The sequence below is a fragment of the Acanthochromis polyacanthus genome, chromosome 4 (genome assembly GCF_021347895.1).
Source record: "Acanthochromis polyacanthus isolate Apoly-LR-REF ecotype Palm Island chromosome 4, KAUST_Apoly_ChrSc, whole genome shotgun sequence".
Taxonomy (NCBI): Eukaryota; Metazoa; Chordata; class Actinopteri; family Pomacentridae; genus Acanthochromis; species Acanthochromis polyacanthus.
In genome coordinates this window covers 37369549-37381564 of record NC_067116.1, presented here as the reverse complement: position 1 = coordinate 37381564, position 12016 = coordinate 37369549, and the positions used below count along the sequence as shown (strand labels likewise).

Here is a 12016-nt window from a genome sequence, read left to right as displayed (position 1 = left end):
CGTGTAGAGAAAAACAGTATTCAAATATTTATGGTGCCAAAAAGGCAATGTTAAATATAAAAAGTTCAGTATACACCCCATGTCAAAAGTTTTGAGACGGGTTCTAATTTATTTGAATGAGAAAGTGTCTCAAAACTTTTGACAGAGGGTGTAAATAGCATGGATGATATAATCTGTATGTACCGTATGAACACAAGCAGCTGAATACAAATCATCTGTTAATGAATTTGAATGTATATGGAGAGAAAAAATAATTAAAGAAAGCATATTTATGGTGCAGAAAAGGCAATGAGAATATAAAAAGTACAGTGCAAAATTAAATGTACGACAAAAAAATATACGGCTTTCTCTACTGACAAATAGTTATCACCAAACTAAGACGTGGATCACTGAGAGTCCACACAGGAAAGCTCACTTCTCTTTTTTATTTTTGTTTCTCTACCTACAGTGGCAACGGCAGCCATGGCAATATCATCTCAGACTTCTGTATTTCTGAACAATAAAGAGGAGAGAGTTGAAGTTCCAGCCGGTTCCACTCTGATTCTGCACTGCTGTCTGGACACAAAAAGCAGATCTTGGATAACCTGGTATTTTCAACCCACTGGAAAGAGCAGGAACTCTACCCAAATCTTTAAGAAGATGATTAACAAATCTGCAAGCACCTTTCTGGATGACTGTAAAGACAGCGAAAAGACGTACAGTATAATGCATGTTAATAAAACGGACAGCGGATTGTACTATTGCAACGTCACTGTAGACATTCCTCTACCATCAAACAATGGGAGCAAAAGCAAAGAAGTAGTTATTAGTAAGTATTGCTTGTAGCTGATAGAACAACATTTCACTCTAAGTCTCCCTATTGAGCATTCATGCACAGTATATAAAGGGTTTATAACACTTTCAGTTTTTTTATTAATGCAGCATATTTGACATATTTCTACACTGTGTTTCACTATGTTGCCATGCTTTATTTTTCATACAGCAGCATCTGTTTATCTGTTTATGACTACATTACAGTGTTATAAACCATTTATTACATGTTTAGAAGCTGCTTAGACGTGCAAAGCTAAAGCTGTGCCTTTAACTTGCCATTCTGAAGCATGACTGGATTTGTAAATACTTTTAATATTCTGGCTTGCAATGACTAACCGAATGCTTCTCTCAACATGTTTGCTTCCTCCATGACAGTGAAGAGCGTAGTGGAAAACACAACGCCACTTGTGATGAATGAACCAGGTGTGTGCGCTTTAATGTGTGGGATGCATTTTTCAGACCCAGCAGAGTCTGAGCTGAGTAGATTTTCCGATAGATGTCTTTGCGTTCATGTCATTTGTCCATGCGCAGAGGTGAGAGGATGCGACAGAGCTATTTTCAGAGTGTTTATGTTTATCCTGCAAGGTGTGAACTGCAACACTTTGCACCACAAAACAACACTTTCTTCAATTTTAGCCAGCATGTAGGTCACTGTCAGGACATCTTTTTCTCAAGTGAATCTGTCTTACTGAGGGTCACCGTGTGCCCACGCTGGCTTTCTTGCACTTTTTAATAAACCGTGTGCACATTTCAAGACGGAGTTTTGCTCTTACAGTGACTTCCTTTGACTCCACGGTGCAGTTCGAATGGTGGATGTGGGTCCTGGTGGGAGTTTCTGCCTTCGTCCTGCTCGTCCTGATAGTCGTTTGCATCCTGCTGAGAAGATGCGCCAACAGAAACAGAGGTACATTTTTGTCAGTTTAAGGATCCATCCATCCATTATACACAGCTTTATCCTCAATAGGGTCGCGGGGGTGCTGGAGCCTATCCCAGCTGACTTGGGTGAAGGCAGGGGACACCCTGGACAGGTCACCAGTCTGTCACAGGGCTACATATATAGACAAACAGTCACACCTACGGGCAATTTAGAGTAACCAATTTACCCCAGCATATATTTGGACTGTGGGAGGAAGCCGGAGTGCCCGGAGAAAACCCACGCATGCACAGGGAGAACATGCAAACTCCATGCAGAAAGATCCCAGGCCCAGGCCGGGATTTGAACCGGGGTTCTTGTTGCTGCAAGACGAAAGTGCAAACCACTACACACTGTGCAGCTCAGTGCAAGGATTCAGATGTTAATCTAAATCTGATAACAGTGCAGTAAACAGTCTCGACTGATCATCGTAGGTAAGCTCTGCATCACTAAGAAGCAGAAACCACAGGACCGAAAGCCACCTACACCTACAAAGCGAACTACAGTGTCAAAAATGTCCCTTTTTACCTGTAATTTTAAAATAACTGACTGTTATTTTACATATTCCACCCATTTTGTTATATTGCAGTTAATAATTAGTGAAATGAAAGTATTAATTTACAAACAAATAAAAAACAAGCCAAAACTGGAAACAACATCACAAACATCTTACGGTGTTTCACTGCAAAATTACACTATTTGCTATATTAAATCAGCAAAAATAGAATTATTTCACAAATATTTGCCATTATTTTAAAGAATATATATATATATATATATATATATATATATATAGGGTTTTAAAATGACAATTAATTGCCTGTTACTTACATGTTTACCTTTTTTTGTTAAATCGTAGAAAATAATTAAAATCACTGAACTAATTCACCCATTAACATTAAAATGTATTAAAAATGTATTTCATAAGCAAAAAAATCTTTATTTGACAGATTTTTTTCCATTATTTCAAAGAAAACATATTTATATTAAGGATAAAAACATACAGATAATTGTTTTACTAGTATTTTACATTTTCCCTATTTTGTTAAATTGCAAACATTTAACTAGTAAAATCCCAGAATTAATTTAAACATTAACATTAGTGAACATAGGCTACGATTGTTTTTAGAAATGGTCATTTATTTTCCCATATTTCATCATAGAAACACACAATTTTTACTGTGTCAAATCAGCAAAAAATATAATTATTTTACAAACATTTGCAATTATTCAAAAGAAATAGTATGATTATTAATGACCAGGAAATGAAACATAATTTAATGAATAATTTCTCAGATAATAAGTCGTAAAATCACAGTATTCATTTAAACATTTATCGTAAAAAAAAAGAAGAAGAAAGAAGAAAAAAAAATAGGCTGTAACCGTAGGTAATGTCCACATTAAAAATCTGTAGTAATTTCTTCTTTAAAATTGCACTGTTTAGCTGTATTTCAGTGTGCTAAAAAATGAATTCACTTACACATATTTGTTGTTTTTTCAGTTTCTACAGTTTCTTAAAGTCACAGTACACCACTGTTGTTTTTTTCACATTCAGTTCAAAGCTACACCCGTCTATGTGTGATTAATTTCATTCTAAAGATTTACATCTGAAAGAAGAAATGAGGTGACAGGTGCTTTTCTCTCAAATTTCTGCCCAAGTCGTGGCTGATGGATGCAAACTGAGTAAAAAGATGGTTTGTGTGGTTTAACAGCACAGCGTGCGACAAACTAAAATGTCAGCGTCAGATGAAACAGCTGTCTCCTGAGCAATTTTTTTATTTTTTTTATTTTGGCAAATACATTCTTACATATTGTCTCACAGTTACAGCTGAACTTCTGTCAAAGTCACAAAACACTTTTTCCGAGACATTCCATTATTCAGTTATCCAAATGTTGCCCATCCAAAGTATTTTTATATTTTTTAACAATGTATCATATTTAACTATATACAGTCACACGTGGGAAGCTCTTCAGTCCATTGTTCATCAGAGTTCTACGGTAAAGAAAACAAACTACTGCTATTACCTTGTTTACACACAAGCATATCTGCACATAATCCTTCATCAGATGCATAACCACATACATGTTTTTGATAGCCACATCTACATTTCCTATTGCATCCTGAGCAATTTAAATGAAGATTTTAATTTCTAGACGAGATCCCAGACATGAAATACAACGACCACTGATATCTGGCTGCAGCCTAGTGACACTAATATGTGATATTTGCCAGTGTGTTTTATATTTCCAACTCTAGAACTGTGTAAAATAACGACACCTAACATTGACATTGTTTTTCATTCCTTCCAAAATCACTATTTTGACAATTTTACAAAAAAGTCCCACATCTTTGGCTTTTCTTACAGACTCTTAGTTGTCAATCTGCAACTTTTTGTAATCACTTTTTGTTCTGATTTCATTACACGTCATATCTAAAGCATATTTTAAACTACAAAGGTGGCTTAGTGTCAGTAAAGACACAGTAGAGCTTTGTGCAGTTGCTCACAGAGGGGCAACATGCAGCTAAAGCAGGAAGACGACTAAGTAAGTATAACTACGTAGGTCTGCATGTGGCGGTTCGACCACAGAGGACAGAGCACAGACAGAAGTAGGACAAAGACTTTGTGCTACAAATGGATTGAATGTGACTGTCATAAGCCTGTTTTACAGTGTTTATGTAACATTTATAAGAGGACAGGTTGGTTTCTGGTGAACAAAACCCGCTGTAATGAGGGTTATTGTGTATTTTACACAACAATAGGGGACATAATGGAAAGAACAGGCACAGTGACAAGACTTTAATTTGTGACTGTTGTTTTACATCTTTTTTTAATGTGAAAGTAGAATCTAAAGTACAGAAACTTGAGTGGATTTCAGTATTGACTTGGTGTTTCTGTGCCATTTGATCATCTTCACTACAAGTGAACTTTAACTGTGGTGGGTTTCATGCACTTTTTGATGAATTTATTCACTTTTGGATCACAAGTCAAATGATTTAGTGCGGACTTTATTTCTGCTTCATTCTCTGAGAATGTGAAAACAGTGAAAAAATGAGCCTCAGAAAGATTCGTCACCGAGCTATAAAGAAGAATTTTATGGCCGAAATTTTAATAAACTAAGTTATGTATTTCTGGGGGGTTATCAGAACACCAGAAATTATTTCATGTGCAATTCCTCATGGACTTTGAAATACAAAATCTCTTCAGTCTGACAACATTTACTGAGTTATTTTTAAAGAATCTGTGACGTTTCTACACTGTGAAGCGTTAGGATGCGTCTCCGTGGTTCATTTTTGTTGTGTTCATATAGAGGTTTGACTGCAGCTGCATTGACTATGCTTTAGGGCTGCAACTAACAATGCTTTTTTTTTTCTTGTTTATTAATCTCTCTAAGAATTTCTCCATTAATCAGTTAGTTGTTCAGTCTAAAATATAGCAGAAAATCATGCGTCCAAAATCCCAAGATGACCCCTGAAACCAAGGGTATTCAATTTATTGACACAAAACAGGAAAGAAACAAGGAAATATTCTTCGTAAATTCTATGAAATATCCTCTATTTGTATTCTATATAAATTTAGGAAGCTGGAATTGGAGGATTTGAACTTTTTTCTTTAAACAGAATAGATTTAATTTCTCATTTTTTTCAACTACATTAAGAAATAAGCAGATACGAGATATCAAAATACAATAGAAAAATGGTACGTACAAGTGTAAGAAACAGTCATAAAAACAGTGATAAAGCTCATTTTGTGAATTGAGAACACTACAAAAACAACAGTAGCATAACTGATGAACATGTGGAAATATAATGACTTAAAGTGGTGCAATAATTACATACGAAATGCTTTTTATTATTCATTGTAGTTCAACTAGACATAATGTAACCAAGAAATTTCTGCTTTATCTTTTTAAAAAAATATATATATATAAATAAGTCGATGAGGGACATTTGCAATGATTTGAATGGTTTAAAATTCCAAATGTAATGAAAGCAGACAATTCATTCTGACGTGTGCATCACAGAGAGTAGCTGTAGTTAAACTGGCTCTGTTTAAATGGAGACAATAGAATACAAAATAATAACTAGAAAAATGGCAGGTTATTTAACTGATGTCATATTGAGTATTTTATTATCACTGGTTTTCTTTTTAATTCTGTTTAACTTGTTCAGCATCTTTAAAAAGTTGCACTCAAGACTAAATCAAACAGCAAAATCACCAGTTTGTCCCAGAACTTAGAAGTTAGTAAATGAACTCCAAACAGCTGGAATTCACATTGTTTTTTTCTATTTATTTTTTATTTTTATTGCAGAAGCGGATCCCATCTATGCAAACACTCACTCTAAAATTAAAGGCTCTTCTCCTCGGCCGGAGATGAACCACCTGAAGACCGTCTCCTCGTCCCAGAACCTGCGAACCCCCAGTCCTGGCCAGAGATACGGTGAAGGCAAACGGAGACCCAGACAATGAAGAACGTCACAAACCAAATAACCAAAGTGTAGCCAAAATCTGAGATAGTATTTACTGCAAGAACTGTGTGTTTCATTATCTCTCTAAGTTAAATTCAATTTTAACTTTCTGGACACATTTGGCTTTTGTATATTTGTATTTTTTGTCATATATCTCAGGTATTTCCAGTCAAACACTGTTTTATTATGAGCCACTAGATGGCAGACGGTGGATGCTGTGAATCCAAACCAGTTCCCTTTTTGAAAAATTTGTTTCCCTTTTATGTATTTTAAGACCTTATAATGTTTGAATATGTTTCCAATAGGTTTTGCATGTAAATAAGCAAGAAAAGAATTTAAAACTGATTTTTTTTAAAAAACATTGGCATAGCTGAAGTAGATATTTTTTGTCAAGTATTTGCTTATTGTTAAAATTCATATTAAATCTCAAGAGAGTGAAAATGCTGTTTTTGCTGTAGCCTACAGTTTACATTAATTTGAATTTTAACATATGAGATGTGATGGTGTCCTAATTGGGTTTAATTTGGCACTTTAAGGGCGCGTCAAAATCACATTAAAACGGAGAAAAAAATCCAAACAAGTGGAACCTGGGATGTTGTTTTCTCGTCCCATGTGATTGGTTGCAAGGTGAGCGAGTGTCTTTTAAAGAAAGGTACGAAGTCACGGAGTCACATGACCGGGCTCTGCCTACCGCTGAGAGCTGCCGGGTAAGTCGCTCTCTGGCTGCAGGAATTAGATGAGGACTGGACGTTACAGGTGGAGCGGAGGAAAGCGCACAGCCGGATCCGAGACGAGACGAGCGGCGGAACGGTTCGATCAGCGACAGATCCCGGTGAGTCCGATGCTCCACAGGAGCTGGGTGACTTGTTTGTCTTTTACGCGCCGGGTTTTTGGCCCCAGAGGCGGGTTGTTTTGTTCCCACTGAGGTCGGTGTGGGATTGTGGCAACCTGTGGGACCTAGCGGTGCAGAGGCAGCGCGCTGTAGATTCTCTGACTTATCTAAAGATTATAGGATATCCTAATCTAATAATAGAAACCGAGACTAAGCGCTGGTTGGGATGTACGCACAGGCGCATGCACCGACAGGGATAGTGTTTCTCCAGTGGGAGAAACACATAAAGTTGGAGGGTTCAGCGCAGCAGTGAGGACAAGGGTCACTCTACTGAATGTGTGTTTGTGGTTGGATCTTGCAGAGAAGACAATGTGGAACCACAGAAAGGCGTAACCAAGATTACGCACGAAGATTTTGATCCAATCTTAACATTTGCACACCTTGGCATGCATAAATCTTCTTTTAACAAGAAATAAACAGCTTGTTTTCTTTAGAGATGACTGCATGCTCTCTTCTAAAAGTGTAGGATTTGCAGTTTTCTGCACATTAGGGCTCATTCAAGCAGCTGTTTTGGAGGTGAAAGTGATATTTTCGGGCACTTGTGTCGCAGCTTTTTTGGATGGTGAGAATCTTTACACGTGATACTGATACACTTGAGTGCTGTCAGTGCACTTACTCAGGGGATTGCCCACTTTTAGCTGTCATACTGCAGCTCACTGGGGTCATGCACACAGCAACACCACAGATAATTGCACTCTGAGCTCTGAGCTGCACATGATGGCAGATTTTCTCCACTAAATGTGCACACACACACACACACACACACAGGATGCATCTGCACTTTGAGGGTTTGTTTGATGCTGCAGGATCATAAATGACCTTCTAGTAAGTCATGATCGGACAGTAAAGTGTCTCTCAGAGATCTGTGTGGTTTATGGTCGTCACATAATAGACTGAAAGCATGTTTTTATGATGCGGTTATTTATAGTCTGATCTCATGAGGCCAAGGTTTGTTATTCTGGTGCGAAAAGAGCCATTTAATAAACAGCTGTTGATTTGTTTTTTTTATGCTTCTGATTAGGCATCAGCTGAGGCAGTTACTGAAAAGTAAATGGATGATATTTGGACCCAATATACAGGATGTGCCGTAAAAATTAAGATCGGAGTGTCAAACTTTAGAATGATACAAACTCCTTCATTGGTTAGTTAAAAGTTAAAAGAAAAGCTTCAGAACCTTCCTTTGCTGTTGATAGATTTTTACTCTTGTTGTGCATCCAGTCAGATTGTGCTGTAGGCGGGATTTTGCTCCAGATCAAAGATTTCTGCATACAGATAGAGGCAACTAAACCAGAACCAAGTAAGCATAATTTGATTTATTGATTTTTTTTTTTTGTGGAAATTGATTAAATAATTATAACAATACTGATAATCGGAAGAATGCTGTATGTCAGCTTGTTCAAACCCTCATATATTGTACAAAAACACCAAATATTCAAATTTTCCAGCTTCTCTACTGAGATTTGCAGATTTTCTCTGTTTAAAGGAACCAAACTAAGTTTTGGGTTTAGCCCGATCTCAACTTACAATATTTTAAATGAGTCAGATTGTTTTTAAATTTACATGCCCTCCATGATTCTCCTGACATTTTTTTTAGCAAAAACTGTAGAATGTTCAAGTCCCTAATCCAATAATCAATTAATTAAGTAATTTTTAAACAAAAATACCAAATAATCCAATTTTCCAGCTTCTCCAGTGAGGAGATTTGCTGCTTGTATCTGTTTTACATCATAAACTGGCTATTTTAAGGCTTTAAGTTGTTGGTTGGATGAAGTGAGAGACTTGAAGGCAACAACTGTAAGACTGCAACAAATGCTTTTCTTCATTGTTGATTAATCAGTTGATTATTTTCTTGATTGATCGATTAGTTGTTTGGTTTGGGAAATGTCAGAAAATTGCAAAAAAATGTCCTATTTTGTCCACAACCTGAAGAGATTCGGTTTCATAGTATAGTAGAGAAAAGTAACTATAATATTTCAGATTTAAGATGCTGGAATCTGAGGATTTGGACTTTTCCGTCCTACATAATGAACTAAATCGATGAACTGATCATCAAAATTGTTGGCGAATAACTTAATACTTAAAAACTATTTGATTAATCAATCAGAGCTGCAACAATTAATTGATTAAGTAGAGTTTTAAGTACTTTCCACTGTTTACTGGCACAACAGAGAGTTCAGTATTAATCAGAAAACTAATGTAAAAAGTTGCAGCCCTCCTGTTCACCCTTCATTATTCAGGTCACTGTAAATCATAGATCACATTTTAACCAACAGCCATGGAGCCAAAGTGCTTTCCTGTAGAGAAAACAACTTATGTAAGATGTGAATTTACCAGAGTAGTTTACATATTAAATTAAAACCCTCCAAAACTTTTTTAAAAATACAAATTTACTCAACCGAATCCAATCACTAGGTTAGCACCCTACAGTAGTGTTATTTACAGATATTTTATTTACACATCAAATATAAAAACCCTACAAAATTCTACATGAAAAGATTCCCTGTGAGCGAACAACAACAACAGTTTGACAGCAAACAAGTCGAATAAAGCGAAAGTTGTTTTCAGAGTCATGAATTATTTGTCTTCGGTTTTGATTGCGAGTCCAAATCGTAGCGTTTCGCCACATGGTTGTTTTCTTGGATGTTCCCGTCTGTCAGTAAACTTGTCACACGACTCTGGCGGAGCACCGATGTTCAGGTTTTCCTGCAGAGACTTGTCTGGCTGTGTGTGTGTTTGTGTGTTCAAGCGTTCGTTTTCCACTCAGGCAGACTTGTCTCATCAATGATGTTTGTCGGAGCAGAGAGGGAGGATTGTATTTAACAGGTGTTGCGTTTTGATGTTGTCGTGCTTAATGACTGTTAGCCGTCTGATGGCATCGTCCTCATGATTCGTATCACAGCAGAGCAGAAAACTGTTGTGGAGGTTTTGTTTCCAGCTAATTCAAACTCTCCTACATCAAAACAAAAAGGCGGCAAGCCGACTGTCATTATGATGAAAGAAAGGCTTTGTTTTTTGAGTAAGTCTGAGCTTGCAAAAATATAACCCAGGGCTGAACTGGGGGTGTGTTTTCCAGTGAATTTTTCACAACAGAGAGCGTGACACACAGAGTGTCAAAGGTGAAAACCCTCCCACAACCGGTTTCCTGTTTAGGCCCCCGTGATGGAACACTGTACCTCAGCCAGCTCACCAGCCGGCCTGCCAGCTCACAAAGAGATGCAGCAAAACAGACGCTCAGGCAGCTAAGCAGTGACTCAACCAGCATCAAACCTGCAGAGCAGCGAGCCAGCCGCTCAGGTGAATCGGTTACAGCTGGAGGAGGCCTCGCCCGAACAGCGACGTAGTGCCGTCTCACAAATGGAGACACACAATGGAAGCCTACGCAGTTGTGTCTCACTCCAGCTGTTTGACTCCAGGTTTTTTTGTGTGTGTTATGACTCACAGAGATGACAACAATATGCGTGTCTGAGCCTGTTGTTCAGGACGCTCTGTGGGGTTTTACTCTGCATGCAGCTCAGAATCCAGAGTACACTCTAAAAAAATAAAGTCTGAGCTCAACAAAAACCAGTGATGCAACAGTTTGCATCAGTCTTTTTGATTTGTGGGAACTTCTACAGAAATTATGTTCAACCAAAAACTCGATTGAGTCACTGATAATAAAAATGAAGTTGTTCCAACTAGTGTTTCCATGTTGCTTAAAGGGAATTTGTAAGTGTTCTATGCTTAGTTACTACAATTATAAACACAAATGTTTTAACTGGCCAATTGTAGAAATGAGGTGACTCCATTGTTGGGTTGGTAGAAGAGGGGACTTGAAAAAATGACGTTATGAAGCCAGTTTTATTATATTATTTTGCTTGAATTTAGTTTTAAATCAACTTGCTTTCTCAGTTAAACGGTCAAACAGCACATTGTAGGAACCTGCCTGCTTTATTACTGACCTCAACATGCCAAAAAAAATGAAGCTATCAAGACAATTTTATTGTTATCTCAACTTTATTTTAGTTTTAAATCAACTAATGCAGAAATTTGAGTTAAAATTACACTTTTATGTCAACACAACCCATAAAAATAATGTTTTTACCTTAAAGGGATTACCTAAACCAATAAAACAGAACCATGCATTTAATTAAGTGGTGGGAACAGATCTACTGAATGGCTTTTTAGAGTGTAGGGTTTCGTAGATATTGCGGAGGCTCCTAAACAGCCCATAAATATCGTCGTGCTCCTAGTGGTTGGTCGTCTGGAGATTCTGCTACAGGGCTTCTTCAACACGCTGTGCAGCTTTTGAACCTGCAGTTTTCATGTTGTGTTGCTTGATGAGTAAAAAAGAGAAACCCACCAGCAGCCACAGCGTCCACCTTTTAAGAGTAGAAAGCTACCCGCTGGCATTTACATCTAGATGTATGGATCTGATTTTAGTCATTCTCTCGCTGCTTGTTCTGCTTTTGTAGAGGATCGCGTACCCTCATGCTGACAGAGCTGCAAATGTCAGGTCAGGGTTCAAGAGAAGCGAAAAGAAGAGCGTTTTATAGGGGCCTTGCATAAGTATTTTCTGCATAATGTCGGTCGTAAATATTATTTTCCTTTGGGGTGTACAGTATAGTCTTGCAGAAACAGAATATAAGGCTGTTCGGAGCTCTACCTGTGCGTACGATGACAGGTCCTTGAGCAGGTTTTGCTGGCTGTACTGGAATCAGGATTGATCCCCTATAAACAAAAGGCATAACTGGATTTCACACCAGTCTTTCATAATGTGCCCTCTGCCTCAGTGCACCTCACGTCATGGTGGTTTATTATTGTTTTGGTCACTATGGCATCAAGGAAACAACCTGATTCAACCTGAAAGGCGGAACGGAGAGACGAGAATTTTAGCACAGAGACGAAGTGAAAACAGGCACTGTAAGCGCACTGGTTTGATGCATTAAAGACC

At 37.6% G+C, this 12016-nt stretch overlaps 1 protein-coding gene across 1 annotated transcript in view; it reads left to right on the top strand.

The window, feature by feature from the left end:
- The window catches only part of si:ch211-129c21.1 (uncharacterized protein LOC563087 homolog), a 37578-nt gene that overhangs the window by 4896 nt on the left and 20666 nt on the right, over positions 1-12016 (top strand). Inside the window, 4 exon segments of the mRNA XM_051947674.1 lie at positions 449-808; positions 1189-1236; positions 1589-1717; positions 6038-7026. The gene's annotated coding sequence lies outside the window, so the exon portion shown is untranslated.